Source organism: Lissotriton helveticus, chromosome 10 (assembly GCF_964261635.1).
Source record: "Lissotriton helveticus chromosome 10, aLisHel1.1, whole genome shotgun sequence".
Lineage (NCBI taxonomy): Eukaryota > Metazoa > Chordata > Amphibia > Caudata > Salamandridae > Lissotriton > Lissotriton helveticus.
The window spans coordinates 748,472,537-748,494,021 of record NC_136071.1 but is presented as its reverse complement, the minus strand read 5'-3'; positions in this window follow the sequence as shown (position 1 = coordinate 748,494,021).

Here is a 21,485-nt window from a genome sequence, read left to right as displayed (position 1 = left end):
TGAGCACACGTACCATAAAGGAGGAGGTGGACTGGGTAGGATACAATGGGACCGTTACCTGAGTTGAAATGTATCACATGGAACGTGCGTGGATTACATACTATGTCGAGACGTCACAAGGTACATGCATATTTACTGAGAAGGGGAGTACAAATAGCGTTGCTACAAGAGACGCATCTCACTAAAAAGGATTGTGTTGCGCTACAGAAGAGATGAAGGGGCCAGGTGTTTGGCACCACTTACTCAGCATTTGCCAGGGGGGTGCTAGTGTGGGTGCGAGCGGGGATTCCGTTCCAGGCCACAAATACCATGGTAGATCCCGAGGGTAGGTATGTGGCGGTAGCGGGGAGGCTGTACGATAGAGAGGTGGTACTTGGTAGCATATACGCGCCGAACGTGGACCAGCCCCGATTCTTTGACACCCTATCTGGAAAATGAGTGCATCTTCTGGCTGGCCAGGTGATATTGGGTGGATACTTTAACTCAATTACGGATGTGGCGCTAGATAGATCACACCCCCGTTGGGGGACTCCCAGGTCCGAAAAATGGCAAAGAAGAGAGCGGAATGGCAGAGTGGATGGGGGTTGACTGACGTATGGAGAGTGCAACACCCTGAAGATAGGGATTACTTCTTCTTTTCTGCTCTTCATGAGCTACATGTCAGAATTGACGCCATAGTGTGCACCCAATCGCTGGCGCCTCTGGCGACGCACTCAGAGTACTTGGCAAGGACGATATCTGATCATAACCCACAGTTGGTGTCCTTTCAATGGCAGTAGGTGAGGGCGGAGGTTCCTACACGGCGACTAAATCCAGACACACTAGAAGATCAAGCCTTTAGAGATGATATCCAAGGGGGCATTGAACAATACTTCACTATAAATAAGAATTCGACATCTGCTAGAGGAACGGAGTGGAATGCTTTCAAAGTGGTGATAAGAGGGCTATACATCAGTAAATATAGGGGGGAAAGGACAGTGGTATTAAATGATGTCAGGAAAGCAGAGGAGGAGTTGAGGGAAGTTGAGAAGTTGAGACCAGAACAGAGGGAGTTGCAGGATCGGCTTCTGGCGGCTAGGTAGCGTATGGCCATTGAGACAGAAAGGTTGCGTAGTTATGATTATAAGCAATATAGAGCGAAGGTGCATGCGGAGGGAGATAAGGTAGGCACGCTCCTGGCGAGAATGGCGAACCCAGGAGCAGGGGGATCCCTAGTCCTGAGTGTCCGATCGGAGTCCGGGGAAGTGGTCTATTCTCAGACTGAAATTATCTCGCGCTTCTTCAGGTACTATACCACCTTGTATCAGAGTCACTTAGAGGCGGAAACGCCTGATATTGAGGAGTTTCTGGTGGGGATCACGCTCCCGCAGCTGGAGGAGAAGGATGTCAAAGACTTAGGCCAGGCTATCACTATAGCTGAGATTAGGGGAGCAATCAAACACGTGGCTAGAAACAAGACCCCAGGGGTAGATGGTCTCCCAATAGAATTCTATGTGACATACATCGACTCCCTGGCGCCCCAGCTGCGGAAGGTTTATAATGAGGCGATGGAATTAGGAAAACTACCTGAATCCATGAGGGTGGCGCTGGTCGTCCCCTTGTTGAAACCTGGGAGAGAGGGCGAGGACGTGACTTCCTATAGGCCGCTGTCTATGTTAACGGTGGACTACAAAATACTAAGTCGCATTCTGGCTACGAGTTTACTGTCCCACATGACTGCCTTGGTTCATGCAGATCAGGCAGGGTTTATACCAACTAGGAACACCTCACATAATGTTCGGCGCTTAATAGGAGTGTTAGGTACTGACCTCGAGGAGGAGGCGACGCCAGCTGTACTATCAGTAGATATAGAAAAGGCGTTTGACAGCCTCGAATGGGAATATCTGGACAGGGTTTTGGAGAAATTCGGGTTAGGCGAGAGGTTCAGGCGTTGGACAAAGGTCTTGTACTCATTTGCGGCAGCTAGGGTACGTCTGGGCTCGACCATATCGCCGGAATATCCGGTGCAGAGAGGTACGAGACAGGGGTGTTCGCTATCGCCACTGTTGTTCGCACTAGCGATAGAACCATTGGCGGTCTGCGCCAGATCGGGGACAGCGTATAGTGGCTTGGTTTGCGGAGGACTTCCGCATTACATATCGTTGTACGCGGATGATTTGCTGCTGTTCCTGGCGGACACGACGGTCGCCCTGGAGGGGGCGGTGAGCATGCTGATGAACTTTGGGAGGCTATCGGTACTGCGGGTGAATTGGAATAAAACATGTGTATTCCCATTGAGGGCAGATACGCCCCAGCCGCAACTGGCTGTTGGTTTGGTGTGGGAGCGCTCATGCTTCACCTACCTGGGGGTTCGGCTATGTTGATATGTTGGAAGGAAATATAGGGCGCTGCATGCAGGCACTGAGGGGCAATATGGGGTTCTGGGCAACACTACCTCTCTCGGTATTAGGGAGAGTTGCTCTGCTCAAGATGGTGGTATTGCCGCGCCTACTTTATTACTTCCGTACACTCCCAATATGGGTACCCTATTGGTATTTTCGGGAACTGCGGACACTTACCATTGATTTCCTATGGGGGACAGGACGGAGACGGGTAGCACTGGATACGCTGTTACGGCCGAAACAGGAGGGGGGACTAGCAGTGCCTAATTTCGAGCTATATTTTCTGGCAGCGCAGCTGCAGATCCTAACACAGAATGTAGAGCGGGAATTTAGGGGCCCAGAAGGAGCTCGCGGATCGGGGATACAGAGGCATGTCATTATATAGTTATGCAACAGCACATAGTGATCCGGGATTTAACCTTGGAAGAGAAGACCCTGAGGATGTGCTGGAATAAGAGTCAAAAGAGGGCGAGAGTAGCACACCCATAGGCACCCGAAATCCCTCTATGCATGCTAACTGCATTTCCACACGGAGGGGACTGGTCCCAACTGCTGGAATGGGAGGAGTTGGGGTTGCAAATGGTGGGCGACCTATATGCCGACGGGGAGATGCTGCCATTTCCGGCGCTACAAGACCCGTTTGGCCTTCCTGATGGAAGATTCCTATAGCACATGGCTGTCACCACTGCGATGCGGAAACACTGGAGGACAGGGCAATCAGAACCGCAGACCACGATGGCTTGCCAATATGTGGTCATGGCGGGGGGAACGGTCAAAGCGGTCACTTGCCTTCATGCACGAATGCTGAATGAAGGTCTGGAACCTCTGACGGCTCTTATACAGAAGTTGAAGGCGAGCATAGGGAAGCCCATACCGGATGCAGCCTGGGGTCGCATCATGACAAGGACCTGGAAAGGATGCAGGAATGCACGATTTCAGCAGGTACACTTTTTTATGATTCATAGGGCTTACCTAACCCCGGGAAAGATTGGGAAGTATTTCCACGTGCAGGATGCAGCGTGTCCCAGATGCCTAGCGTCTGATGTAGAGTTAGAACACATGATGTGGGAGTGTCCAAAACTGGGGTCATACTGGACTGAGGTGGGGACGCTTCTTAATGAAGTCACGGAGAGGCAAGCAGAATATAATGTGGCGACTTGTTTGTTGCTATGGTTCCCTCACACCAGGAAGACCAAGATAACTAGTAAATTCATCGATCTGGGACTCATTTTGACCCAGAGGGAAATCACCTGGCACTGGAAATCAAGGGAAGGTCCTTCCAGTAAGAGGTGGGCGAATGAACTCCATAAATGGGCCCATAGTGAGAGCATGATCAGACTGCGCCAGGCAACCCGTACGGCTAACAAGAAGAGTTTAGAAGCAGCGCGCGCATGGACAGACCTAGTGAGGGTGTTAAATGACAACCTATCCCCAGTAGAAGAATAAACAGAGAATGGGAAGAGTATTGTTCCATGTGTGATGCAGACAAATAGTTGAAATCCTACAGGTCTCCTCCCTTTGAGATGTTAGACGAAAGACCGAAGCCCAAACTAACTGCAGTTCGGGGGGGGGGGGTTCAGTTGGGAGGTTAGAAACAGTTATGGTTAATGTGGAATGGATGGACCTATTAGTCCCCAATGGGTGGTGTACTCTATGGTTTGTCAAGTAGGAGTACTTAGGCTGCTGACTCATTAGGGGGCGTGGCTGGGGACAGGGCGCTACTAGTAGATTGCAGTAAATAGATAGGTAAGCGACACTAGGACGAGGCTCCACCTAGACAGTACCTGGGAGGAACGTACCACTAAGAGCATGGGGTTGGTTAAATGGGAGTATAAGAGGGCAGGGGATGATAAAAGAAGATGCTAGACGTTTCAAAAGCAGAGTCTAGGTTTTTCGCACAACTGCTGATTACGACAATGATTAATAACGCCGCCCGACCTCCGGGTTGTGGGCTAAATGGCTGTGCTATACTTATGTTGTATTGAAAATGAAACATGTCAATGTGTGCCCTAGCGGGTAATCCAAACTGGAAAGATGTACAATGTCTGGCTTTGCAGCAAAAATAAAGTTTTTTTAAAAATAAAAAAAAAGAGAAGAAATGGTCTAATTAATTTCATTGATTTTACAGGTGTGAGACACAGCAACCAACATTAACGTGAAAGGACGGCCGACATTGTCTGCAGACAGAGTTGAAGGTTACAACAGGTATAAGGCAGGGTTAGTGCACGGGTGGACTAAGGTGGGGGATCTGGCCCGATTGGGTCATCTGTAATGACAGAGTCACGCCACATAGGAAGTATTAAGCGCCCATTAATAGTGTCAATTTTTCCCCCAGCCCACTCTCATCCTCGCTCACTGAGGTTCGCCCGCATCGTTGCGCATTTCTCCCCCTCTGGCACATACAAGCTTTCGATATGTAAGTATGGAGGAGAGTGGGGGAACGCAGCATCGTGGGAGCGGGGGGATGGCTGGCCGAACGTCAATTTATGTGCTTCCTTGGCTGACCCAGTTTTTTATCCCCAGATTGCTGTGCAGTGTGACAGCGGGAACCGACATGGACAGCCAGGGCTCCCCACCTCTTTTTCCGGAACCTTCACAAGTGGAGGACTCGCTGCCGGGTACCTCGCACGACGTACAATGGGCAGACTTTTTTGAGAGGGCCAAGCTTAAAGGCTTAGCATGGGCATACAGCGTCATGCAGGCCCCCGATACGGAAGATTCAGGAGTCGTGGGTGACTCACCCCCGGCAGACAGCCTGCCCAGGGCTGATGTGGCGCCATCCAGACCGAAGCGCATCCGCAAGCCCACGGTCAGGGATTTCCCTCCAGACCCTATCCCACCTGCGATGGCTGCTCCCCTACCGCCTTCCACGTCGGATAGCCTTGCCGGCCAAGGTAATTACGCCACTAGGGACGATTTTGCAAAAATGTTGGACTCATTGAACTCTTTTATGAGACGTTTTCAAGGAGGAGCAGTTTCTTATACCTCGTCAGTGGTGCCTGTTGTTGCTGTTAATCCTAACACTGTACCAGTTGCGTCGAATGTTTGGTCCACAGGTCAGCAGGACAGCTTGAGTGGGGTAATTACAGCAGCTATAAGTCAGGTTCCCAGCAGCTTGGGGGGACCAAGTGCAGCCCCGGCGCCGGTCACCCCTCACTTGGCCCCCGGCCCAGGCTTGCCCGTTGCACCCAGTAACACACGGGTACCTCTTGCAGTTAGTCTGGCGCCCATCCCTCCAAGCATGGTAGTGCCTCCCGTCATCCCTTCCCTGGCCCCGGCTCAGGTTTGCCCGTTGCAAACGGTAACACAGGGGTACCTCTTGCAGTTAGTCTGGCGCCCAGCCCTTCCAGCACGGTAATGCTTCCTGTCACCACTGCCCCGCTCCTGTCGGGCCGCTGCTCCCTGGCTTGCCAAGTCCCGCAAGCTGCTAAAGATGGCATTTGGAGGCAGGAGTTCCTGGATATCTTTACTTTGCTCATGCTAGGACAGGAGGGTATGGACGCCAGGAAGTTTGGCGCCAAGGAAGAGGAGAAGAAGGTGAAGTATCAACCTTGGCCAGAAAAGAATATTGAAAACTGGCTCGAAGCCTTCTCCATCTTAGCTTCAGTTACCATGGAAAAATTCCCAGAGCAAAGCCCAGAGCTGGTGCAGTATTCCAGAATCATTCATATCGAGGCCATGAAATGGGGAGGTAATGGTTGGATCAACTATGACAGGGAATTCAGGAGGAAGATGTCACAGTGCCCTGATATGAGATGGGATCAAAAAGAGGTTCAGCTCTGGATGGAGCACATGGGGGGCTGGGCACCCAAGTCTAGCAGGGCACAGGTCACTTCCCACGCAGGGCAGCAAGCTCAGGGATGGTCCTTTCAGGCAGGGAACAAGGGCAAACACAGCTTTCGAGGGGGTCGCAGAGGGGGTGGACATAGAGGGGGCTCAAAGAGATCCCCCCAGGAACTTGCCGCCTGTTTAACAACGGGACCTGTTCCTGGGGTAAGACTTGCAAATTCTTGCATGCATGTAACACCTGTGGGGGACCTCACCCTGCAGTTTCCTGCAAACCCAAACAGACCACTAGTACGACTGGCAGAGGGGGGCAGAGTAGCTAACTCCTCCTCCTCGCATCTGGAAATTGTCGTCGTCCCCATACTATGTCTCACTGATCAAGATCTACCTTTGGGAGGGGGGTCTTTCTCTCCCTGTCTTGATTACTTGCCTCCCGCTCCATCTACTCAGGCCACGAGCCACGAGGCCTTAGGCTGTTCTCCTATAATACTGGACAACATCACCCCTTTACTCAGACGCTACCCACTGGGGAATGATGGCCGCCTGCTGTTGTTTGGTTTCCACCAAGGTTTCAAGATACCATATGTTGGTCCCTGTGAGAGCAGGGAGGCAGATAACTTGAGATCCGCCAGAGATCAGCCGGAGGTAGTTCGTGCAAAAGTAGAGAAAGAGAGATCATTAGGGCGGGGGGGTCCATTCACGCTCCCCCCCTTGGATAACTTCACTGTTTCGCCTCTAGGAGTGGTACCCAAGAAGGGGCTTTCAGATTATTACACCACCTGTCATACCCATAGGGAGCTTCTGTCAATCACGGTTTGGAGGAGGGTTCATGCTCTGTGTCATATTGCACGCTGGGCGTTGCCTTGGACCTAGTCAGGCGGGCGGGCAAAGTGGCTTGGCTGGCAAAGGCTGACATTGAAGCAGCCTTCCGCCTACTGCTAGTTCAGCCGAGCAGCTTTCACCTACTGGGTTTCAAGCTAGACGGACTGTATTATTATGACAAATGCATGCACATGGGCTGCGCTGTGTCCTGCGCCTACTTCGAAGCATTCAGTTGTTTCTTACAATGGGCCCTCACAGACACTTTTGGAGTGGAAGGGGTTACTCATTACTTAGACGACTTCCTGTTCATCGGGAGAGACGGGACACAGCAATGTTCACAAGCTCTGGCAGACTTCGTAAAACTTGCCAGACATCTGGGGGTTCCCCTCGCCCCGGGCATGACTGTGGGACCAGCACAAGTGTTAACCTTCCTGGGCATTAAAATTGACACCATTGCAGGTGAGTCCAGGCTTCACGATGACAAAGTGAGAGATTTGGAGAGTCTGATTAACCCCTCGGCAGGCTTGGACAAGGCACCTCTAGAATGCATCCAAGGGATACTGGGGAGACTAAACTTTGCAGCTAGAATAATCCCAGCAGGGAGGGTGTTTGCCAGAAGACTCGCTAGGGCCACCGCCAATGTCACCAAGAAACACCACATGGTGAAATTGAGTAGAGGAATGCAGCATGATCTGGCTATGTTTGCTGAGTTTTTGGCTAAGTTCAATGGGGTGGTGATTTGGAGGGCTCCCTGGGCCAGCAGCCAGGATCTAGCTCTCTTCACGGATGCTTCAGGCAGGCAGGGATTTGGCGCCATCTTGGACAGGGACTGGTGTGCAGAGACATGGCCCAACTCCTGGCACAAGAAAAAGGTTACTACAAAGATTACAGTCCTTGAACTTTTTCCCATTGTTGTTGCTTTTCACTCATGGCCAGAAATACTGGCGGCCAAGAGGGTCCTGTTATGGTCAGATAACTTGGCGGTGGTGCAAGCCATCAACTCCCATTCAGCCACCTGCCCCCTGGTTTTGTGCCTCCTTCGGGAGTTGGTGCAAGTGTGTCTTTTCAACAATGTAGAATGCAGGGCTCGATACATCCAAAGTACAAAAAACATTGCGGCTGATGCTCTCTCTCGTTTTCAGTGGCACCGTTTCCGAGAAGCCTCGCCGAGAGCGAGAGAGGAGGCAACGCCTTTCCCACCACATCTCTGGTACCTCTTGAAGTGGTAAAGCAGATGAGGGGACTTGGAGAATTGTCTTTAGCACCCAAGACCGTCAGTAGATACAGGACATGCATTGTAAAGTTTTGTGCTTTAATGGGAACCTGGGTGGACTGCGCAGTAACTCTGGAAGTGAGAGTGCAGTCTTTTATACTGTGGGCATAGGATAACAAGAAGAGCCACTCCTGGGTTTCTAGCCACCTTGCGGCCATCAGCCACCACGCCAAGCTTAGGGGGCAAGCCGATCCTACAAAGGCTTTTGTGATCAGGGCAGCATTGAAAGGTTGGGCCAGGAGCGAACCCAAGACTCCTGATAGCAGATCTCCCATAGATTTCCAAACTTTACAAGGGATGATCAACTGGCTGCCACAGGCTACTAGCTCAGAGTTTGAGGCAGCGCTGTTCGCAGTAACATTTAGCATGGCCTTTTTCAGAGCGTTTCGAATCTGTGAGCTGGTGGCTAGATCAAAGAATGATACTTCAGGGTTGGCACTGAAGTTGCAGGATGTATCTCTTATCGGAAAAACACTGAAGATTACCTTGCGAAAATCTAAGACTGATCAGCGGGGGGGGTGTTTTTGTTGAACAGCCTAGGAGCTGAAAAGTATTGCCCAGTCTCCCTTTTCTATGCATATTTAGCAGCACGCACAGCAGTTGAGGGCTATCTTTTGATCCATGCAGACAGCACCCCCCATCACCAAATACCAGGTGAAACATGTCATGCATGCATGTCTGGCGCTGTCAGGCGGTAATGCTCCCGGTAAGAGATTTTATACACAGGTTTGCCAGATGAAGGCATCAAGCAGGTTGGGAGGTGGCAATCCAACTGTTTCAGAAGATACATTAGACCATGAAACAGAAGGGAGGGGGAGGCAGCTCTGCCGATCACGCAGGGGTGAAGGGTCACAGGGAGTTAACGCGAGAATTCATTGGTGACATGTACCCATTTAATTTGCAGTGTTGTTTTAAGTGAAGTGCAGTGTTGTGTGTTGTTGATTTAATAAACTAGTTTGATTCAAACACATCTCTTTTATTACCAGGAAAGAAAGTCTGGGTGATGGGCCACTCGGGTGTCGCAAGATTAGCACAATGGGCCGAAAGCAGGAAATGGAAACATGGATTTTGCAAAACCGAGATCCGTTAATTGGGAGTCCCAGGCATGCGTTGGAATGGGTTGTTGGGCACCCTGCAGCAGGAATTGGATAGGACCTCTTTTTCTCCAGACGTGCTAGTAATTCACCTTGTAGGGAACGACTTACCGGCTTTAGGCAAAAGAATATTGCTGAGGGACATGAAGGAGTCCATGTGCAAATTGAGCAACTTGTTGGGTTCTTGTGAACTTTATTGGTCAGAAATCACGTCACGCCAAGTGTGGCACGGGGCGCGATCAGGGCTAGCACTGGAGGTTGCGCGCAGGAGGGTTAACTGTGCCATGCGCAAATTCACCGACCAACGGGGTTTTGGCTTTATAAGACATGGGGAATTACATGCCAAATCTACAGGCTGCTTTGACAACGATAGGGTTCACCATTCCCAGGTGGGGATGGACCTGTTCCTGTTAGACCTAGAGGAAGCTCTTGGAATAGCAGGCTGTAAGTAACTAGGTGAGCACAGGTGAGGGCCCTGGTTGTGGCGGTCGCCTCACCCAGGGCTGTGGCGGAGTTACAGGATGATCCAGAGGCGAAAGGGACGCAGGAGTACCCTATTCAGGAGCACAAAGGGTGCTGAGGCCTAAAATTCCCGGGAGATCTGTGCGGTGGACCCTGGGGTGCGACGGCGCCCCGTTATCCTACGGTCGGTTGGAAACCTGGACAACCGGGAGTCACTTGAACGCTCCGCCCTTTGTAGGGGGGGTGTGAGCAAGATGGTGGACAAAGAGTTCACCGGAATTGGGAGGGGCTAGTCCTCTCACCACAACCACGAAGCACCGTCTGGCCAAGGCTGCGATGCTTCAAGGCCCATCAGGTGCTAAGCTGCGAGGGGCAGCTTGCCTTTGGATCATCTGTAAGATAACTCACCTTGTTGGCATTGTTAATGCTAATAAACCTGCAGATCGTTTTCCCATCAACAATTTGTTTGGTCTATTTATTTCAGGTTATGTTATTGCTGGGGGGCTGGTGTGCGGGCCGATATGGACACTATGAGGGACGACCGACTCGTCCCCGCAGGGAACCCTCCATAAGAGGGCAGCCCCTTAGTGCCCCAAGATGGCACTCGAGCCAGCCCAGGGCCGCCCCTTCCGGGGGGTGCGTCACCTCCGGTCAGGATAGGGGGAGGGCTGCAGTATATATGCTTCCTCCCCCCCCGTTTTGCCGTCTCTTTGGCCGCTTCCCTCCTAGATGTTTCCCTCCCTACCGCTTACCAGACATCTCAGGGTGACGGGGGGGGAGGTTTTTTATGTAATAATGATTGTCATTTGTGTTGCAGGCGGAGTTACAGGATGATCCAGAGGCGAAAGGGACGCAGGAGTACCCTATTCAGGAGCACAAAGGGTGCTGAGGCCTAATATCCCCGGGAGATCTTTGCGGTGGACCCTGGGGTGCGACGGCGCCCCGTTATCCTACGGGCGGTTGGAAACCTGGACAACCGGGGGTCGCTTGAACGCTCCGCCCTTCGTAGGGGGGGTGTGAGCAAGATGGTGGACAAAGAGTTCACCAGAATTGGGAGAGGCTGTCCTCTCACCACAACCGCGAAGCACCGTCTGGCCAAGGCTGCGATGCTTTAAGGCCCATCAGGTGCTAAGCAGCGAGGGGCAGCTTGCCTTTGGATCATCTGTAAGATAACCCACCTTGTTGGCATTCTTTATGCTAATAAACCTGCAGAACGTTTTCTCATCAACAATTTGTTTGGTCTATTTATTTCAGGTTATGTTATTGCTGGGGGGCTGGTGTGCGGGCCAATATGGGCACTATGGTATTTTCCTGGGTGACTGGTTGTAGTTCTTCCAGCTGTGCGCTGTTTGTCAGCCAACTTGCGCTAATCAGTCCACAGTTGGTTGAAGTCTATAGTGATTTTGTCTATTTTGCTTTCGAGCAACGCCCTCTGTTTTCTAAAAACGCACTAATTTTCTCTACTGCAGTTAGTACGCTGTCTAATTGTCGTTCAGCGTCATATCTGTTTGTGTTTGTTTAAGCTGTGAGTCACGTAACGGTAGTTTCCCTGAAGCCTGGGAGGGCTCTGCCGGGGTGAGTGGAAGATTAGAACAGAGACCCCAATGACTAGTTGTTGTGCCGTGGGCATTTGACAAGCTACGGACGTCACCCAGCAAATGTGGCGGCTTCGTCTTGTGCTCCAGACTTCCAGGGAGCCAGAGCAGTAGAACAACCTTCCCGTCCCATCCACCTCCATCTCAGTGTGCCTGCCCAGTGGACCCACCAGGGGTAGGGGAGTGTATCTATCCACCCTGGGTCTTCCTGTTACAGGTATCGTATAGTAGTATCTCCCGTGCGACCCCACTGTACAAAAAGCAGCAGTGTACCTCTGACGTGTCTCTCCCCCCCACACCAGTAACAGGACTTTACTATGAGTCAATAACAGACTTCAGATGGGAACAGTTTCCTTTCCTATGCCATGGAGTGTGTATTCAGTGACAACAGGGATGGCTCTGCCCATTCCCTTCTCTGAGGTATAGGCCTCTCAAGTACACTGCGCTAGGCCCCAGTGCAGAGACTCCACATTACTGGACAGGGAATGACAATTACAGGAATGTTGACAAAGCAGAGCCCCTACAACTTATACGATGCAATGCGTGTAGAGGGTAAAGAGGCCACTGCCAGAGCCAGCACTGTGTTTTTTACATCAACAGGGGTACCCCCACAGTGCCTGCGAACTCACCACGTGTATTTGGCACCCACTTGCACCTCCTTTAACCAGTGCGCTCCATGTTTAACCAGGGCCCTACAGACTAGCCAGCTGTCCGTGTTCTGTACTCTGCAGGGCCCCCCCACTTATTATTTGTAAGGAAGGAAGTGCCACTCCACCCGTAATGACTCTGCTCAGCCTGGCCCTGAACTGACCCTGGGCCCATGTAGTTCCCTCCGCACAACGAGGAAGTCCAACAAATAGGCAGTTAGTGTGTTCTGTGCCACCCCTCACAGCTGCTCCCAAATAGTAGATTAACGTTGCTCCTGCTGCCCGAGCCCAATCTAGCTCCCAGGCTTCCACGCCAGTCAAAGTCTAAGCAAGAGGTGGGGGAAAGAGGAGGGGGAGCTGAGGCCCAGAGGCCCAAGGTGATGCACAGCTATTGGTCCACTTCCCCGACACCTGCCCTAGGTCCGAGACGATCCCCCGGGCCGACCAATGCCTCACGTCCAAGGCAGGGGCTTCACATATGGTTAGGATAAATTCTCCTCCTGTCCTTCCTGCCTGTGCGACACCTGGGCTAGGCCCAAGCCGACCTCCGAGCCATCGCAGCCGTGAGCTTGCAGATGGAAGCGCTCCTGACAGCTTCCCAGTGCAGAGGGATATTGGTAGGATTCACCTCATGACTAGTACTCTCCCAGCCCACACAGTGCCGCATGTGGTGTTTTGCCGCTTCTATGGTAATAGCGGACACCTCAGCACACCAGACGCAGCTTGCAGGCCTAATTGCACAGAATACACGGAGGCAATAGTGGTGTGTTTCAGAGCCGTCGCGTGTGTGCCACTGGCGTGACATCCGTTCAGTCTAATATTTATTACTGGCCACACGTGACCCTTAGACTATACCACTTGGCTCCACGATCCTAGGGGCATGACACAACTTTACCCCGGAGCCCAACAACAATGGACCAGCTTGCGGGTCGCACCTATTTTGTCGTAGGGTCGACACCACATTCCTCCCCAAACAGTATCAAAACTACACAGTACAGTTTTAAAAAATCCCACACATCAGAAATATATATATAGAAGTCTCACATGACAGTCGGCAGTATGGCGTCGGATTTCTTCACAGACAGTACTGAGAGTTTCCCTGGCCCCCCAACCCACTGGCAGGGCTGAGTGCCTGGGGGTCTCTGGGAGACTGCACACTGGTCAGAGGTACTTCTGGAACAGCACTGTCCACTGCCAGACAGTCCACTCCAGGGCCTTCCAACTCATCGCAGGAGACACCTCATGATCAGGTTCAGGCTGGCACGCTTCGAGAGGAACCTCACGGGCTGGATGAAAAGGTTTGAAGAAAGACACATTCCTTGTGACAGCTTCCCTACCCCTCTGGGCAGTGAATTGGGTACTGTTCAGATGTGTGACAGTCCAGGGCACCTTTTCATACTGCAGGCTGAACTTGCTGTTGGAAACTCGATTTTGCAGGAGAACTAGGTCACCCACTTTCATGACAGGGGGTCGGGATCGCCGTCGTTGGCTGGCATATTTGTTATGGTGCACAGTCTAAATATCGAATCCTAAATATTGACCTACAGAAATATCGAGTTGGTAATATCGAAGGTACAGAATAGCGAGGTTAAGAATATCGATGGACAGAATATCGACCCTAAGGGAAGTAATATCGAATTTTTTTATATCGATATAAGTAATATCGAAGTTAGTAATATCAATATCTAATATATCGATGTTACTAATCTCGATGTTACTAATATCTATATTTATATTATTGTTTTGTATTTTTTGTTAAGTATTCTACTAGTTTTAAATTATATGTATACTATTTTTATATGTCAATAATGTTTTTTAAGTCAATTTTGTCTTTTAGTACCGGAGCGGGTTGTGGGTTTATAGGGGAATAGGGTGGAAAGTAATTTAATTATACTAAATTAATTATTTATTTTTAGGAATTATAAATAAAATTTTAATAGATTCTTGCATTTAAGTTCTGTAGTGGGTTGTGGGTTTATAGGGGAATTGGGTGGGAAGTAATTTAATTGTAATTAAATAATGATTTATTTTTATTTATTGGTATTGATAAATATTTTATTTTTTATTAATTATTAATTGGTAATTCATTTTTATTAATTGGAAATTCATTTTTTATTAACTTTTATTAATTGATTAAATGATAATTATGTTAAGTGTATTATTTTATTATTGGATTGTGTTGTGCGTTTATAGGGGAATAGTGTTGGAAGTTATTGAAATCTAATTAAGTAATTATTGAATTTATTGTTGAGTATTGATAATTAATTTATTGGACATTAATTATTCATTGGTAAATATTGTATATTATAATATTTGGTTATGAAAATGTATTTATTTTGGATTGAACATTAATTGGTATTTAATATTATTATATATTATTTATTGATATTTTTAATTATTATATAAAAAAGGAATTATTAATTGGTAATTAATGTTTAAACAATATTATTTTTTGGTGTAAAAATCATTTGATTGCTCAATATTTGTAATTGTTAATCAACTTTAAATAATTAATATGTTTTGGTTATGGAAACTATTTTATTGTTCAATATTTATTATTTGGTAATTAATATTTATTAATTAATATGTATTGGTATTTATTGTTAATGTATTTGTTAATTAATTATTCAATGGTAATTATGTTTTTAATAATTATTAATAGATATTTGTAAATAATTTAGAGTGATTTAAAAATGTAATTATTTATTGTTTTAAATACAAAATGTATTTATAAGTATGTTATTTTTAACTTCTACGCTATCCAACACTTTCCCTACTGTTCCACTTTCTGGAGTTGGAATAGTAATTTTTACCCCTATGCTATCCAACACTTTCCCTACTGTTCCACTCTCTGGAGATGGAATAGTAATTTTTACCCCTACGCTATCCAACACTTTCCCTACTGTTGCACTCTCTGGAGTGGGAATAGTAATTTTTACCCCTGCGCTATCCAACACATTCCCTACTGTTGCACTCTCTGGAGTTGGAATAGTAATTTTTACCCCTACGCTATCCGACACTTTCCCTACTGTTGCACTCTCTGGAGTGGGAATAGTCATTTTACCCCTGTGCTATCCAACGCCTTCCCTACTGTTGCACTCTCTGAAGTTGGAATAGTAATTTTTACCCCTACGCTACCTAACGCTTTCCCTACTGTTCCACTCTCTGGAGTTAGAATAGTAATTTTTAACACTACGCTATTCAACACCTTCCATACTGTTCCACTCTCTGGAGTTGGAATTGTAATTTTTACCCCTACGCTATCCAACACTTTCCCTACAGTTCCACTCTCTGGAGTTTGAATAGTAATTCTTTCCCCCCACGCTATCCAACAGATAGAGTGGGAATAGTAATTTTAAACCCTACACTATCCAGCATTTTCCTTACTGTAGTTTTTTTGGGAGTTTGAATAGTAGTTTAATTCCTTTAACTATTTAATATTGTTTGTATTATTTTAGATAATGTAGTGTATAATTAATTTTAAAAATATTGAAAGTAATTTTAATTTGTTTAATTTATTAAACATAAATACTTAGTTTTTATTTATGTTATTGTTTTATGTGTATAGATGGATTTGTAATTTATAATATTTTGAAATAATTTATGTTATTAAAATAATTATTAAAACTGATTAAGTAAGTATATGTATTATATATTTTATGTATATGTTTAATTAATTGTTTTATTAATATATATGTATTACTTATTCATTTTAAACATTAATAAATATGTTTAACTATGTTTATTTTATTTATAAGTATTATTTAGTTTATTTTACATATTTTTTTAACAAAAAAAAATATATTTTTGTACTTACAATGGCCTGGAGCTTCTCCAGTCGTGGAGTGTGACATTTGTCTGTACACCCGAAGAAAAGAGAAAAGGGCTAGCTCCACAGATTATTGGCGATCATGTGTAATGCAGATAACTTTGTTTGGGTGCACATAAAACTTTCCTCTTCGTCGTTCGCTTGCGGCCACCGAGGATTTATTCATGTGCTCTTTCCCGGACTAACCATTATCATTTCCATGTTTCCTGGGCCCTCCTTAAATCCCATGAGAATTACTCTCGGCCTTACCCTCCACTTTGGAATCAGTCTGTGGAGAGTTCTTCTCTGCCTTTGACAGAGATGGTCAATGGGAACGCCAGAATCCATTGTCGCACCGGGCACCACCAGTGCAAAAGCTGGCCCTGCGTGAAGTATGCCAAGGGAGAAAAGCATTTTTAAGCATGTCATCAAAGAAAAGTAACACAGGAATATTTGGCGGAGGCTGTAGCAGCGGTACCAAGTAGAGCAGAAAAAATGAGTGGTAGGAGGTATATTCCTATGCCATGCAGGGTAATGTTTTTCGTCTTCCCCTCCCAATGAACACCTCCGCCATGGATTCCCTCACAACCATCCTTTCACAGTGCCCCTCAAGTCTCCATCACTGCTCTCTCTCAGATGCATTTAATTAGTTTTATAGCGTCATTCATACAAGTGAAGGGTGTCAGAGCATGTTACACCAAACACACATTACACAGAGACAATCAATCATACGTGTGTAAATCTGTGAATAGGAAAAGTTACATAAAACAGAGGACTACAAGGGGTAGGATTCACATGTCATCCATACTAGTAGGCAGTATAGTTTAAGGGTGCGTGGTCTGGAGAAGCACAAACTCTGAATTTCAAACATAACACCATGATTGGGGGTGCTCTTTAATAATAAGAATTGATTTCTACCCAAATTAACCCTTTGTGCAACATTCAGAGGCAGCTGCCTTGTGCCAAGGGTGGTGGTGCGATTGGCACAAGAAAAATATAATATAAAATACACTTACCATTTATCTTGCAGGGCAATTTAACATGGATTTATGTGGGATGTACAAAGAGATCGTTCCAGATGAAGTATGAATCTATTTATTTGGATAATTGTATCGAGAGACGAATCGAGCCTGTTGATGGACATTAAACAACCTACAGTATAATCAACAGTTTTGCAAGCTAAGGGCCAGATGTAGGTCACCAAATACCGGTCGCTAACGGCCGATTTCGGCCATTACCGACCGGTATTTGGTGATTGAGATGTAGGGGGCCCTAAATTTACCGATTCGGTATATTTACAGAATCGGTAAATTTACAGATTCTGTAAATTACCGAATCGGTAAATATACCGATTCTCACATTTGTGATGTAGGTGTCACTGAAACAGTGCCACCGGCCCTTAAGAATTCGTTAATTACCATGACATACTATGTCATGGTAAATAACGAATTCCTGTGTACATGCACATCTGTGCATGTACACCTGTGCCATGTGGCACACATACATGCCCTAAGGGCATGTATGTGTGCCACATGGCACACAAGCCAGAATCAGGGGTGCCACAGGGTGTCAAAGTGACACCCTGTCCCCCTTACAAACTCGGTATTTTTACCGAATCGGTATTTACAGATTCTGTAATTGACATTGATTCCTATGGGCCTTAAGGCCCATAGGAATCAATGCCAATTACAGAATCTGTAAATACCAATTCATTAATTACCGAATCATACCGATTCGGTAATTAATTCAGTAAAATTACCTACATCCTGATTGCCAGTTCTTAAATACCGAATCGGTATGATTCTGTATTTAAGAATCGGTAAACTGGGATTACCTACATCGGGCCCTAAATTCCCAACTATGTGGACAGTAGGAGACTTCAGTGACTGCGTCAATTCTGTAAGGGATCAAATAAAACTCAGGCACGGGACGGTCAGTGACAATCCCTTTCTTTTAATTTTGTTTGGTGATTTGGGGTGGGGGGCTGCTATATCAATCTTTTCAATACATTAAAGGATTGCTGTAAATGCCAACCGATAGAAAAAAACCTATGAAGCAGCCCGAAACATTCATAGGATCGCCCCAAAAGAAGGAAAAGAGTGAAGCAAGGGCCTTGGGACATAGAGCGAATGGTGGAAAGTATTGATTTACCCTCTAACTCCCCCCTTGTGCATGGATCTACAAGTAAACAAAAGGGAGAAACGTCATCTGCTCAGGAAGGCGCAGACAAATCTAGGTCAACTCCTGTATGGTCCTCAGCCACAGTAATTTGTAGGGAAATGCTATAAACAAAACGGGCTCGTGACCCATGAAACTCAAATATGTGTAGAATGGATAATGATCACACTCAAGTATCCAAAGCACTACTCTTTGTCCTACTTGTCACAGTCATTAAAATCCCACCCATCCTCCCTCTAAGCCTTTGACGATTGATTGGATGTAACAAGAGGTTTCTGGGCGAACTTCCATTCATACAGCATACAGGAGGGTGGGTAAGGCTTACCCTGCACACTCCTGTGTATTATTTCTGTCCAGTAGGGAAGCTTGTGTTATATGACTGGTGCTCATTTAAAGTGATATACTACTTTCAGTCGATTTTGTGCTATAATAAAGCAGCCAAAAAAAGTTAACACTTTCAAATTGGGAAGAGAGAAACTTTTTAAAAAATCGGCATAGCTGCCAAGGTTTCAGATTGCCATGTGTGACATTTTCATAATTTCTGTGTAATTACGAGTGATATTTCAAAGCCTTTGAGTGATAATTTCTCACAAGCAAAATGAAGCAGAGAAGACAAGGGAAACTTATATTAGAAATTACACCGGAGAGTGAGGCTGAGGCATGCATAGGTAGCAGCCAGGCTGTGTTTTATTATGTAATACTAGTTAAGCAGCCTCAATCCTAGGGTTTTAAGTGGGATGAAAAACATGGGGGGGCGGGTATCTCTCAAAGGGGTGTGGCCAATGTAATTAAGGGTGTAGGTTGAAAACACTTATTGAGAAAAACTGTGTTGGCATATTGTGCCGCCCGATTAGTATTTTGCTGCTTCTGTCATTGCATCCACATATATAATACAAAAAGTAAAATTATTGCTACAACAAGCCAGGACTATTTAGCTTTCTCAATGCTTATTAGTTGCATAAGATAAATAAGCAACAACTATAACTTAGTTGTAAATAACATTGAAAATGCTTCCGTTTGACATGGTGAGGCTGTGAAAGAAACATAGCGAGTATCTTTGAAGTTTCATCAATGTTAGTGAAGGGTGTTATTGCTGTAGAATTAAGATTTTATTTCATGCTGACGGTAAGGGCAAAAATGGAAAGCCCGATAGAGACCCGTCTCGGCATCTGCTTTTTTTTTTTTAGAAGTGCAGGTGCTGAGCACCCGCAGGTCCCTGCCCACCTAAAGCCTTGCTAAACCCTAATAATAATCATTACCCCAAGCTGAGCGGTCTGCCCAAGTTGGCAAGTGGAGCGGCTATCTGCGCAGCCCTGCAGCAGGCATCAGCTCACACCAGCTGCAGGCAGGCTGTCACAGAGCTACAGACAGGCTATGCTGATAGTGATGCTTCGGCTCATAGCTGAAAGCCTGGGTGACAGGCACAAACATCACTGACAGCAAAAATGAGGGCTAGGAAACCAGCACGAGGGCCTCAGACGCCAGATCCTGCTCCTCCCAGCACCACATTGACAATTCTGTTAACACTGACACCGAGGGGTCGATTCCGATTCGGGAAACAAATCTGTCCCACGATTTGTATTCGTAGCCGTTTCTGTACGAATCTTACAAATCCGTCCGAATCGCGAAGTACGATCCGTTATCAAAAAATACTTCTGAATGTTTGCGAACCGTACGAAAAACTAGCAAAGATCCGTACGATACGGACTTGGAAAGTGAACCGTACAATTCGTAAACATGCTGTACGACCCGACAAGTACGATCCAGACCAGGGACTGAGAATGCGATTCGTACGGGAAAACGTCATCGCGTATGAACTGTGATTTGTACGGAAAACATTGCGTATGAGCGAGCCACACAATTAAATACAAAACGAACCCCCGAACGAAGCGCACGCGAACCCAGTAAAAACATCGTGTATGAGCGAGTCACACAATCAAATACGAAACGAACCACCCCTGAACGAAGCGCACGCGAACCCCGTAAAAACGTCGCATATGAGCGAGCCACACAATCAAATATGAAACGAACCCCCCCTGAACGAAGCGCACGCGTACCCTGTAAAAACACCAGGTATGAGCGAGCCACACAATCAAATATGAAACAAACCCCCTGAACGAAGTGCTCGCGTACCCCATAAAAACGTTGCATATGAGCGAGCCACACAATCAAATACGAAACGAACCCCCCCTGAACGAAGCGCACGCGAACCCCTAAAAACAGCACAAGGAGGGACCAAACGAGTCACACAACACCACAAAACATGTCTCCTGTGTACCAACCATTGGAAATGAAAGTCCTGGCCAGATCCAAACAGGCAAACAGAGGGCCTAACTCAGACCCACCCCTTATATCACAACCACCAAAAATTCAAAATAAGCCCCACCCACAAATGGACCAATAAAAACAGCCCACACACACAAACCATCATCCTTTGCAACATATCCATTTAGCTACAGAGACTGACAAAACACCAACAACTGCACACATCCACCTTCACACATACCCCCATTCACATTCAGACCCACACGCCCTTCACATTCAGACCCACACACCCACATCCATACACACCGTCACCCCCATCACATTCACCCCACACCATGTCTGCACAGAAGAATCCAAAGTTCACAAAGGAGGAGATGGAGATCCTTGTAGATCATGTTATCAGAGTTGAGCCACAGCTGTTTGGCGCATTGGTCAGACAGACCAGCATAGCTGACAAAACACGCCTGTGGGAGAGGATCGTCAATAGGGTCAATGCTGTTGTACCCATCAGGCGCACCAAGAGGGATTGCCAGGCCAGGTGGTATGATCTGCGGAGAATGATGAAGCGGAAGATGGACGAGGACTATGCCCAAAGCCAGCACACTGGAGGTGGTGGTCCCCGCAGACCAGTACAGTACCATCCCTGGGAGGAGAAGATCATGGCCCTGCTACCACTGGTGGGAGTACATGGAATTGAAGGAGTCAATCCATGCTTTTGAAATGGTGCCATTGTCCAGGTGGCAGCACCCTCCATTGAGTGGGAAGGGTGCAAGGGGGTTGCCGAGAATTGTGCAAGGCAGAGGGGAGGAGGGTGCAAGGAAGTGGGGAGAAGGCTGCAAGGCAGAGGGGAGGAGGGTGCAAGCGAGAGGGGAGGAGGGTGCAAGAGAGATGGTGAGAAGGGTGCAAGGCAGAGAGCAAGAAGGGTACAAGGCATAGGGCGATAAGGGTGCAAGGGGGAGGGTGAGAAGGGTGCAAGGGGGAGGGTGAGAAGGGTGCAAGGCAGAGGGAGAGAAGGGTGCAAGGCAGACGGCCAGAAGGGTGCAAGGCAGAGGGCGAGAAGGGTGCAAGGCAGACGGCCAGAAGGGTGCAAGGCAGAGGGCCAGAAGGGTGCAAGGCAGAGGGCCAGAAGGGTGCAAGGCAGAGGGCCAGAAGGATGCAAGGCAAAGGGCCAGAA